Here is an 11408-nt window from a genome sequence, read left to right on the forward strand (position 1 = left end):
AATAAGACAAAGACGTAATGTGATAAATGTCTAATTAAATAGGATAGCAAATTTTGAGAAAAAGCAATAGGATCAGATTGATTCCTCTAAGAATTATATACAGATGTGTATGATTGGCTCCAAAATTTATCAGTCATGGAAATATTCAAGCTAATAAGTGTGTTTTGGTAATAAGATCTTAAATTTGGATTTTTGGACAAGAAAATTATATAAGATATTGTTACAAGCGAAATTATATCTCCTTTATCAAGGTATCTGTCTGATAATTTAAAAAGGAAGATGAATTCGATTTATGGTTGGACCTTTATATTTTAAAGGATTCTTATACCAGGCACAAAATTTAGGTAAGGTTAGAAACAGTAGATGATATATATGAACTGAAATACTCTGAAGTTTAAAAAAGGAGAGCTAAATTTGAGTGATTGTACTAAGTTATATTAAGTAAGAATTGTCTGAGAATTTCTAGATCTGAACCAGAGAAGCAGAACTCTCTCTTACTATCTAGGGAACAGATAACTATAATCAGGCATCTGGGATTCAGGAAAAAAGTGCCGCTTTAAGTGGACATTGGAAATATGCAACTGGGATTTAAAGCTACTTTGTATAAAAATTGTGCACTTAATTGCTGGAATTAAATCAGAAACATTTTAAGCTTTGTTAAGAATGGTTTGTGGATTATTTTCTAAATGCCATCAAAGAGACATGGCATGACTAAAAGTTTACGATGATATATGTACTGTGCTACTGGGATACAAGGAATTTAATATTAGTCAACATTGTTAATAATGATTGCATTACTTTGTATGGTTCATGTTTAAGTTTTCTTGGTTATCTAATGTGTAAATGTAAAACATGTGACATGCAGCTTTCCCCCTCTATTGTGAACCGTCTAAGTGGTTTGGTCTGTACTTAATGTAATTGTGCAGTTTTGTGAATTGTGAAAAAAAAAAACTTTATTGTAATTATGTAAACTCAGCCCTGTGTGGTTGGGATACTGAACCATTTATTGCACTGTTTGAACTTAGCCCTGTGTGGCTGGGACCTATGTTGTGCTGTTTTTCTCTCAATTATCAAATTATATGTGTTCTGGGAGCTCCTGTCAGATCTGACTACTTCTACAGCTGCCAACTTGTGAATATGGACTCCTTGATCCTTCTATCACATCTGATGATTGCCCGTGCTCCTGAGTGGACATCTGAGTCCATAGGAGATCTTGCCCTCCAGTTTCAAAGAGCCTGAAGGGGACAGCATCAGATGCAGGCAACCTTTCCAAGAGCCCAGACCAGAACCTGAATGAAGAACTGCTCTTTCCCTTTCCCAAGACTGTTTACCTGTACCTTTGGTGTCTTTAGCTTATTTTACTTAGGTGCTCTAGTTTCCCCATTATGCTCCCTACCCTGATACCACTTGCAACTTGCTCCCCCTGCTTGTTTACAAGTAGTTTACAATTACTGTCCATCTCTGGGGATGTCCAACCACAGAAAGAAAAAAAAAACCTGAATCCACCTAGATAAGGATTTTTAGAACTTTACCCCTGAGGAAGATAGAGGTTTTTCCATACCTTAATTGGTCTTCAGGTGAAGCTTTCAGCTTACCTTTGACCAAAAGGAGGAAATGTGGAAAATATTATACTGTTTTATATCATTTTTAATTTCAACTAGACCCAGAGCCTGAATTAATGAGTAACTGGATGAAGATCCAGGACCTGGGCTTCTTTGTTCTCTCTAAAAGTTTGCTCAGGAAATACCCTTACCACTGTCAACAAGGCCAGATACCTGTTATCCATTAAGGGATGAGACCCTAAACCCAAGAGAGACTACCTCGCTTAATATTAACTGACCTTTGTCAACATTCTTTCCATTAATGAAAATCCTCTTCTTGTATCATGGTTAAACATACATGGGGGTCATAAAAAATGAGGTAATACAGGCTTCCTAGGTCTGCTAAAATAACGTATATAAGTTTTCTCATTGCTTTGTTCAGGCAGCCAGAGCCTATGCTCTGACTCCTTGTACGTACAAGTAAGCTAGCTTAGCTATGCTTTAAGGGAAAATAATAAACAACATGGATGTTTCTATCACCTCGCTCTGTTGTTTCCTTCAACCAAATTTTCAGGTTTAACACTTCCAAAGTCTTAAATGATTTTGATAGAGGAATGGGAGTCACCTTATGAAATAGCCTGTAGGTGACTTTTGGCTCTCTCCAATCACCCTCTTTCAAAATCAAGAAAGAGTGAATACAATAGGTTCTTATGTTTTCTATATCTTTCATTTAGTTTTGGAATAGTAAAGATGTCTATTTTTTAATATAGCTCTTGAGACCTTGTTTGTTCTCTGCTCATTCCCCCATCAAGAATGCCCTTGATCGAGATATACATAACTCATATAGATTTTGTATATTTTGGAGAGTAGGTACATAGGTCAGTACTTATTTATATTCCAACAGTTGATTTTCTGTTGTTATTAATGATTACCTGTTGACTTTAATAAAGTTAATATTTATTTAAAATAAAAAATTTTTCTACATCTCCTCACTTTTAAATACTTTGTTCCTCAATGCTTTCACAGTTATGTTGCTTCCAGCACTAATTTCGCTATGCACTTGGTCTACTTTGGCTGTTTTTCCTGTTTTTATTCTCTTTAAATGCTGTTTCTGCCTCTCCCATGAACACATTTGGGCCTGTGATGTGTGAGTGTAGTGGTTCCACACTTGATGGGAAAAAAACTATTATAATAATATTAAAATATTTTTTTTATATTTCTTTTAACAACGAGGTTTCTTACAAACTGTGTGCTGAGGGTTGCAAGGGGGCTAGTTGAAATAACGACTTGCTGTTATCATCCTAGGAAAAAATCCAGAATACAAGGCATAGATAGAGTTTTACAGTACTATGTTGTCTTCATTTGTGAAGGATAGCCTGTTTTTATTACAATATCAATTTGTGTCATACATTTTTACCCTTACAAAGTTTTCTTCACTCTTCTCTTCACCCCCACTGCCACATCCTTGATTTCTTATATGTTCATGTCACTGAGCTGTTCAATTCCTCTAATGAAAAAATTTCCCCAGTCTTACTGAATATAACAAAGACAGGAAGGAAGCTGCTTCTTTGAAGTTTGCATTCCCTATTTTTGAATACCTCTATGATCCAATTTCTATTTTAAACTACTTATCATTTTCAGATGTGGAAACCAGTTCTCAAGTGGTTCAAATACAAATAAGATAACTTGAAAATCAGAGCAGTAGATTGAAGCAGGGAAGCAGGCTCGAATTTCTTTTCCAGCCTAACATTAACATTTTCCTGTTAATTCATTTTATAAATATGTTTCTTAATGAATATTTTGGCTTCTTACACAATATTTAAATTCATTTCCTTAGTCTTCTTAAAAGTTGCAAAAACCAAGGGTAAAATTTAAAATTTATATTCTTCTTTACTGTATTTCTGCATGGAAACCTAGTCCTTTGTTTCTCAAGGCAATTCAAATTTTTCTCTTATTTGTGCTCAGGAGAATACTATATTTGTACTTGACTTTGTTTCATCAGACACCTTTAAGGAAATTCAAAGAGCAAAAGGAGAAGGAGAAGCAATTTATTTTCTTTTCAGTTTTAAAGATCAAGCAAAATATGTGAAAGGCTAAAAGACATATTAATTGATAATATATTTCCTGTTATTAAAAGAGGTTCATATCAGAGGTTTATATTTTCCACAGCAGTGTTTCCTTCCCTTTAGACTTACAGTGATTTCCTAATCTGGTCCATGGCCATACAAATTTTTATCTTTTTTAAAAAAATTAACTTATCGTTTCATCCTTAAATTAATAAAGAAGTTGGGCTTTGAGGAAATAACCTTCTTGAATTTTAAAATGCATAAATTAAGAAGCTACAAACATGTTGTTGAGGGATGTATGGATCAGTATAACTGTTCTGGAAAGCAATTTGGAATTATGCAAATAAAAGTGGCTAAAATATCTACACCCTTTGCTCAAAAGATTTCACTGCTAATCATCTACCCTAAAGAGGTTATTGACCAAAAAAGCTCTATATACACCAGTATTATTATAGCCGCATTTCTTGGTAGCAAATATCTGGAAGCAAAGTAGATGTCTTGATGAAGGAATGAGTAAACAAAATGTAGTGTGGGAATGGTTTGGAATATTATTGTGTTGTAAGAAATGACAATTATGATGAATGTAGAAAACAGAAAGACCTATATGAACTCTAGTGCAGAGTGAAACAAGCAGAGCCAGGAGAACAATATAAACAGTGAGTACAACAATGTAAATAGAACAGTAATGACAGAGCAGTAGAAAATGAACATAGGTAATCTGCCACATGGTAATCTAGCACAAATCACACCATAATACAATGATTCGCAGCCAATGTTTGTTATAGCATAACATTACATACTTTTTCAAAATACCACTGTCTCAAACACCACCCACATCCTGCCTCCTTCTTTCCTTTTCACAAATGATCTCTCTATGTCCCTTCCTTGCTGTTAGCATCCTCAGCCCATGTTAGTTACCTTGGTGATAGAATAATAACATCACAAGTGTTCTATGATGCAATAAGGAGCAGCATGTACTGGGTGAGTTGATGTTTTCAGAGATCATCCCGCGATCGCTCAAGTGCACTGTCATTCAATCAGCAGCTTTTTACTGGCCGAATTTTCTTTTCAGACAGCATCCTAGGATTTGACAGCAAAAGTTTCAGTATCAATATTGATTATCACATGAAGTGAAGCAATAAAAATCCACTAATACAAATTATATTATATATAGAGTATACCCTCAATTGCACCCTTGTCATCTCAAGAGCATTACATGGTTTTCTATGGAAGAGGTGACACTAGTGATAAGCATATAATAAATAGGAATAACAATGCAGTTAATAATAATAATAATAGATCTCATTTGTATGACCCTTTCAGGTTTTCAAAGTGCTTTACAAATATCCTATCTGAATATCACAACCACTCCATGAAGTAGACTGTACTAATATCTTCATTTCATAAATGAAGACGATGAAAAATGTTCCACACAATGCCAAACCTACCTACAAATAGATTGATTCCAAGTATACATTGAGGCCCTCAACCTAAGAGTGTGAACAACGGATGAATTTTTGTACCTGTAGCACACACCATCTTCTGAAATGTATGAAATTCTCAACAAAATATTCCAAGGCTATGGGATCTTAAGCTATTCACTGTACCAGTGTGGAACCAAAACTTTTCGTTTGCAAAAGAGGGAGGATAAACTTATGACATCTCTGAGATCCTTTCATGAATCTTATGCTCTTGTGCTATTGGCGCAAAATGTCAACGAGTTCTCTAAGTATTTAAAATAAATACAAATATCTTGAAGAAAAAATGGCCCATGAGAAAATTAGCACTGAATCACAATGAAGGTCTTACGGAAGAAAAAAATTATCATTCACCAACACAATGTCCATAACAAAAATAGCCGTGGCATTAGCCATAACCCACTAACCCACAAGAAACCAATTCCAAAGCACGACACAGTGCCACATGGTAATCTACTGCAAATCACAGCATAATACAATGATCCGCAGCCAATGTTTGTATAGCATAACATTACATACTTTTTCAAAATACCACTGTCCCAAACACCACCCACATCCTGCCTACTTATTTCCTTTTCAGGAATGATCTCTCTAAGTCCCTTACTTGCTGTTAGCACCCTCTGCCCATGTTCGTTACCTTGGCGATAGAATAGTAACATCACAAGTGTTCTATGATGCAATAAGGAGCAGCTTTTACTGGGTGAGGTGATTTTTTCAGAGATCATCCCGCCATTTCTCAAGTGCACTGTCATTCAATCAGCAGCTTTTTACTGGCCGAATTTTCTTTTCAGACAGCATCCTAGGATTTGACAGCAAAAGTTTCAGTATCAATATTGATTATCACATGAAGTGAAGCAATAAAAATCCACTAATACAAATTATATTATATATAGAGTATACCCTCAATTGCACCCTTGTCATCTCAAGAGCATTACATGGTTTTCTATGGAAGAGGTGACACTAGTGATAAGCATATAATAAATAGGAATAACAATGCAGTTAATAATAATAATAATAGATCTCATTTGTATGACCCTTTCAGGTTTTCAAAGTGCTTTACAAATATCCTATCTGAATATCACAACCACTCCATGAAGTAGACTGTACTAATATCTTCATTTCATAAATGAAGACGATGAAAAATGTTCCACACAATGCCAAACCTACCTACAAATAGATTGATTCCAAGTATACATTGAGGCCCTCAACCTAAGAGTGTGAACAACGGATGAATTTTTGTATCTCTAGCACACAACACTTTTTGAAATGTATGCAATCCTCAACAAAATGTTCCAAGGCTATGGGATCTTCAAATATTCACTCTTCCTCTATGGACCCCAAAGTTTGCGTTTGCAAAAGAGGGTGGTTAAATTATGACATCTCTGAGATGCCTTCATGAATCTTATGGTCTTGTGCCATTGGCTGAAAATATCAACCAGTTCTCTAAGTATTTAAAATAAATATAATAATGTTGAAGAATAAATGGCCCATGAGAAATTTAGCGCCGATTCTGAATTAATGTCTTATGGAAGATCAAATTTATCATTCCCCAACACAAATTTCCCTAACTAAAATAGTCGTGACATTACCCATAACCCACTAACTCACAAGAAACCAATTCCAAAGCCAGACACATTGCCACATGGTAATCTATCCCAAATCACAGCATAATACAATGATCCGCAGCCAAAGTTTGTACAGCATAACATTACATACTTCTTCAAAATCCCACATCTCCCAAACACCACCCACATCCTGCCTACTTATTTCCTTTTCAGGAATGATCTCTCTAAGTCCCTTACTTGCTGTTAGCACCCTCTGCCCATGTTCGTTACCTTGGCGATAGAATAGTAACATCACAAGTGTTCTATGATGCAATAAGGAGCAGCTTTTACTGGGTGAGGTGATTTTTTCAGAGATCATCCCGCCATTTCTCAAGTGCACTGTCATTCAATCAGCAGCTTTTTACTGGCCGAATTTTCTTTTCAGACAGCATCCTAGGATTTGACAGCAAAAGTTTCAGTATCAATATTGATTATCACATGAAGTGAAGCAATAAAAATCCACTAATACAAATTATATTATATATAGAGTATACCCTCAATTGCACCCTTGTCATCTCAAGAGCATTACATGGTTTTCTATGGAAGAGGTGACACTAGTGATAAGCATATAATAAATAGGAATAACAATGCAGTTAATAATAATAATAATAGATCTCATTTGTATGACCCTTTCAGGTTTTCAAAGTGCTTTACAAATATCCTATCTGAATATCACAACCACTCCATGAAGTAGACTGTACTAATATCTTCATTTCATAAATGAAGACGATGAAAAATGTTCCACACAATGCCAAACCTACCTACAAATAGATTGATTCCAAGTATACATTGAGGCCCTCAACCTAAGAGTGTGAACAACGGATGAATTTTTGTATCTCTAGCACACAACACTTTTTGAAATGTATGCAATCCTCAACAAAATGTTCCAAGGCTATGGGATCTTCAAATATTCACTCTTCCTCTATGGACCCCAAAGTTTGCGTTTGCAAAAGAGGGTGGTTAAATTATGACATCTCTGAGATGCCTTCATGAATCTTATGGTCTTGTGCCATTGGCTGAAAATATCAACCAGTTCTCTAAGTATTTAAAATAAATATAATAATGTTGAAGAATAAATGGCCCATGAGAAATTTAGCGCCGATTCTGAATTAATGTCTTATGGAAGATCAAATTTATCATTCCCCAACACAAATTTCCCTAACTAAAATAGTCGTGACATTACCCATAACCCACTAACTCACAAGAAACCAATTCCAAAGCCAGACACATTGCCACATGGTAATCTATCCCAAATCACAGCATAATACAATGATCCGCAGCCAAAGTTTGTACAGCATAACATTACATACTTCTTCAAAATCCCACATCTCCCAAACACCACCCACATCCTGCCTACTTATTTCCTTTTCAGGAATGATCTCTCTAAGTCCCTTACTTGCTGTTAGCACCCTCTGCCCATGTTCGTTACCTTGGCGATAGAATAGTAACATCACAATTGTTCTATGATGCAATAAGGAGCAACTTTTACTGGGTGAGTTGATTTTTTCAGAGATCATCCCGCGATTTCTCAAGTGTTCTGTCACTCAATCAGCAGCTTTTCAATGGCTGAATTTTCTTTTCAGACACCATCCTAGGATTCGACAGCAAAAGTCTCAATATCAATATTGGTTATCATATGAATTTTTTAATTTATTTATTTAACATATTTAGTTTTCAGCATTGATTTTCACAAGAGTTTGAATTATAAATTTTCTCCCCATTTCTACCCTCCCCCCCACTCCAACATGACGTATATTCTGGTTGCCCTGTTCCCCATTCAGCCCTCCCTTCTGTCACACCACGCCCCTCCCATCCCCTTTTCCCTTCCTTTCTTGTAGAGCAAGATAAAGTTCTATGCCCCATTGCCTGAGTATCTTATTTTCTAGTTGCATGCAAAAACTTTTTTTTTTGTTTTTGAACATCTGTTTTTAAAACTTTGAGTTCCAAATTCTCTCCCCTCTTCCATTCCCACCCACCCTCCCTAAGAAGTCAAGCAATTCAACATAGGCCACATGTGTATCATTATGTATAACCCTTCCACAATGCTCATGTTGTGAAAAACTAACTATATTTTGCTCCTTCCCAACCCATCCCCCTTTATTGAATTTTCTCCCTTGACCCTGTGCCCTTTCCAAAGTGTTTGGTTTTGATTACCTCCACCCCCATCTGCTCTACCCTCCATCATCCCCCCCTTTTTTATCTTCATCCCTCTTCTTTCCTGTGGGGTAAAATACCCAATTGAGTATGTATGGTATTCCCTCCTCAGGTCAAATTTGATGAGAGCAAGATTCACTCATTCTCCCCTCACCTGCCCTCTCCTCTCGTCCCATAGAACTGCTTCCTCTTGCCACCTTTATGCGAGATAATGCTCCCCATTCTATCTCTCCCTATCTCCCTCTCTCAATATATTCCTCTCTCATCCCTTAATTTCATTTTATTTCTTGTAGATATCTTCCCTTCATCTTCAACTCACACTGTATCTGCTCTCTCTGTCTCTCTATCTATCTATATAAATATATATATATATATACACATACATATATACATACATGCACATTCACTTATATATATATACATATATATATACATAAACATATATATGTATATTCTTTTCAGGTACTATGATATTGAGGTCTCATGAATCATACACATCATCTTTCTATGTAGGAATGTAAACAAAACAGTTCCACTTTAGTAAGTCCCTTACGATTTCTCTTTCTTCTTTACTTTTTCATGCTTCTCTTGATTCTTGTGTTTCAATGTCAAGTTTTCTATTCAGCTCTGGTCTTTTCACTGAGAAAGCTTGAAAGTCCTCTATTTTATTGAAACTCCATATTTTGCCTTGCAGCATGATACTCAGTTTTGCTGGGTAGGTGATTCTAGGTTTTAATCCTAGCTCCATTGACCTCCGGAATATCGTATTCCAAGCCCTTCGATCTCTTAATGGAGAAGCTGCCAGATCTTCAGTTTTTCTGATTGGGTGTCCACAGTACTCAAATTGTTTCTTTCTGGCTGCTTGCAGTATTTCCTCCTTCGTCTGGGAGCTCTGGAATTGGGCGACAATATTCCTAGGAGATTTCTTTTGGGGATCTTTTTCAGGAGGCGATTGGTGGATTCTTTCAATTTCTATTTTGCCCTGTGGCTCTAGAATATCAGGGCAGTTCTCCTTGATAATTTCTTGAAAGATGATATCTAGGCTCTTTTTGTGATCATGGCTTTCAGGTAGTCCAATGATTTTTAAATTATCTCTCCTGGATCTATTTTACATGTCAGTGGTTTTTCCAAGGAGATATTTCACATTGTCTTCCATTTTTTCATTGCTTTGGTTCTGTTTTATAATATCTTGGTTTCTCATCAAGTCGCTAGCTTCCACTTTGTCCAATCTAATTTTTAAGGTAGTATTTTCTTCAGTGGACCGTTGGACCTCCTTTTCCATTTGGCTAATTCTGCCTTTCAAGGCATTCTTCTCCTCATGGGCTTTTAGGAGCTCTTTTGCCATTTGAGTTCGTCTATTTTTTAAGGTGTTGTTTTCTTCAGTGTATTTTTCAGTATTTTTTTTGGGTCTCCTTTAGCAAGTCATTGACTTGTTTTTCATGGTTTTCTCGCATCCTTCTCATTTCTCTTCCCAATTTTTCCTCTACTTCTCTAACTTGCTTTTCCAAATCCTTTTTGAGCTCTTCCATGGCCTGGGACCAGTTCATGTTTTTCTGGGAGGCTTTTGGTGTAGGCACTTGCACTTTGTTGACTTCTTTAGGCTGTATGTTTTGGTCTTCTTTGTCGCCAAAGAAAGAATCCAAAGTCTGAGACTGAATCTGGATGTGTTTTCGCTGCCTGGCCATATTCCCAACCAACTTGACCCTTGAGTTTTTCAGCGGGCTGTTACTTGTAGTCTACTACTTAGCTTGTAGACTAAAGAGTTCGATGTTCCACGTTTCGGGGGGGTGTGCCACCTCTGCCACACCAGCACTCCTCCTTCCCCAAGAACCCCCAACCCGGACTGGGCTTAGATCTTCAGCAGGCTGCGCACTCCTGCTCTTATCAGCCACTTAATTCCTTCCACCAGGTGGGCCTGGGGCCGGAAGCAACAGCAGCTGTAGCTGCCCCACCTCCGCTGCCCCGGGGGCGGTGGCCGAATCCACGAACTCCTTCCACTCCCGCAGCTTTTCCCACTAACCTTCTCTGTTGTCTTTGGTGTTTGTGGGTTGAGAAGTCCGGTAACTGCCACAGCTCACTGATTCAGGGTGCTAGGGCCCACTCCGCCCGGCTCCTGTTCTGGTTGGTCCGAGAAGCTCATGCTGGGCTCTGTTCTGCTCCACTCCCAGCTCCCAGCACCAGGCTCCCAGCTCCCAGCTCCCAGCTCTCTGTGGGATAGACCTCACCCAGAGACCATCCAGGCTATTCTGGGCTGGAGCACTGCTTCCATCTGCTGTTTTGTGGGTTCTGCAGTTCTAGAATTGGTTCAGAACCATTTTTTATAGGTTTTTGGAGGGACTCGGCAGGGAGCTCACTGCTTTCCAGCTGCCATCTGGGCTCCGCCCCCGGAAGTCCCCATCATATGAATTTAAGGAATAAAAAACCAGCAAAAGAAATTATATTACATATAGAGAATACCCTCAATTGCATCCTTGTCATCTCAAGAGCATTACATGGTTTTCTATAGAAGAGGTCATAGTAGTCATAAGCATATAATAAATAAGAATAACAATGCTGATAATGATA

The 11408-nt window shown here is 37.3% G+C and overlaps 1 long non-coding RNA gene across 1 annotated transcript; it reads right to left on the reverse strand.

Annotated features, from left to right (window-relative positions):
- Positions 1-4629: 4629 nt before the first annotated feature.
- Positions 4630-7273, reverse strand: LOC118833229. The gene is made up of 3 exons (XR_005009302.1): positions 6921-7273; positions 5723-5884; positions 4630-4687 (listed from the first exon to the last, which is right to left on the reverse strand). It is a non-coding gene; the product is annotated as an uncharacterized LOC118833229 (long non-coding RNA).
- Between the last annotated feature and the right edge of the window lie 4135 nt (positions 7274-11408).

Source organism: Trichosurus vulpecula, assembly GCF_011100635.1.
Source record: "Trichosurus vulpecula isolate mTriVul1 chromosome X unlocalized genomic scaffold, mTriVul1.pri SUPER_X_unloc_5, whole genome shotgun sequence".
NCBI lineage: Eukaryota > Metazoa > Chordata > Mammalia > Diprotodontia > Phalangeridae > Trichosurus > Trichosurus vulpecula.